At 34.6% G+C, this 1,432-nt stretch overlaps 1 non-coding gene across 1 annotated transcript; it reads right to left on the bottom strand.

The window, feature by feature from the left end:
- Nucleotides 1–433: 433 nt before the first annotated feature.
- On the bottom strand, nt 434–536 carry LOC119473535. The gene has a single exon (XR_005202753.1). It is a non-coding gene; the product is annotated as a U6 spliceosomal RNA (small nuclear RNA).
- Nucleotides 537–1,432: the final 896 nt, after the last annotated feature.

Below are 1,432 nucleotides of genomic sequence, written 5' to 3'. Positions count from 1 at the left end.
TATCATCTAAGTGGTTTTCAATGCTGTATAATGCACATATAACACAAGTTTGAGCATTTTGTAAGTTAGAAAGATTGTGTCTGACAACCAAGGTTCAAAGGCAGAAAATGTCCTTTACAAATAGGGTGACTCTGGACAGGTCCCTATTCTCCCTAAAACCTAGCTCCTCATCTTAAAGTTGTCCACATCTCATATTCTCACTATTTGTGTTGACTCACATGAGTTAATACATATAGGGCTTAACACAGTGCCTGCGGATATTATTATTCGTCAGATGATATCCCTTAACATCAATAATAGAATGGTAATGACAGAAATAATTCTTGGCATAATTGTCTGGCCTAAAACAATAGAACTTGCTCTGTTTCCTGAAATCTTCCTTCTCATCTTTCTCAAATTTAACTGCTATATTTATTTTCATTTACTTCTTTTAAACTATGGAAAACATTTTATGAATTTCCATGTCATTCCTGTGCAAGGACCATGCTCATCTTCTCTGCATCCAATTTTAGTATATGTGCTGCCAATGCCAGCACGAATTGACATATTTAAATATGTCTATTTTTTATATCTCACAGGATTTTAGGAAACAGTATTAGTATTTGGCATTTTGAACTAACCAAAAGCAGGATGCTTAAGAATTTAACTCAAATTGACATTAACATTGCCACTTTCATAGGGGTGGTGTAAAAAGTTACGATGTTACTAAAGACTCAGCTGGATTCACGTCAGTGCTAATAATGCTTGAACCTCAGCAGTTATCAATGCAATTTAAAAATGCTTTCGACATTTCCTCACAAACCACACCTCCTCCTAAGTAATTCATCTTCATCATTCCAAAGCATGTCTTTAACGTGCTGACTTCATCGGCACATCAGACTGAATAGAACAAACAAGGAGAGGAACTTTGACCCCTTTCACAGGCACATATCATCAGAAGGCAGATCTTCCATCTTCTCTAAAGAGGAACAAGGGATTTACTTATAAGAAATAATTCCAAAGCCCTTTGATATGAGACAGGGCATTGGGTCTCCAGTTACTACAGAGCAAATTAAGCTTTATTTTATTTAACTCTTATTAAACCCATCACTTAATGTTTTAAAGTAAACAGAGTGGGTGCTATAGAATATGGTTGCCCTGGGCCGACAGCAAACGAAGGGTGTCCCACACAAATACTGATGGAGTCATCACTTTTTTAAAAATTAAAAATCAAGACATGAAACAGTGTAGTGCTCAATTTTTGTAATTAACTGGGATAAAAATCTAACAATCATACATTTCTCTGCAGTAAATTTTAATCTCCCTTAAAAATTTCATATCTTGTCCATTGTGACAGATGAGAGGAAAAGTTTGATGGTTTATATAACACATTAAATATAAAAGTTATCTATCCTCAAATAAAACTACTTTTTGGTTCAACAGAATTTAACAA

This window comes from Cebus imitator, unplaced genomic scaffold (genome assembly GCF_001604975.1).
Source record: "Cebus imitator isolate Cc_AM_T3 unplaced genomic scaffold, Cebus_imitator-1.0 Scaffold165, whole genome shotgun sequence".
In the NCBI taxonomy this organism is placed as follows: domain Eukaryota; kingdom Metazoa; phylum Chordata; class Mammalia; order Primates; family Cebidae; genus Cebus; species Cebus imitator.
Note: the sequence above shows the minus strand (reverse complement) of the source record. Positions and strands in the feature narration are given on the sequence as shown.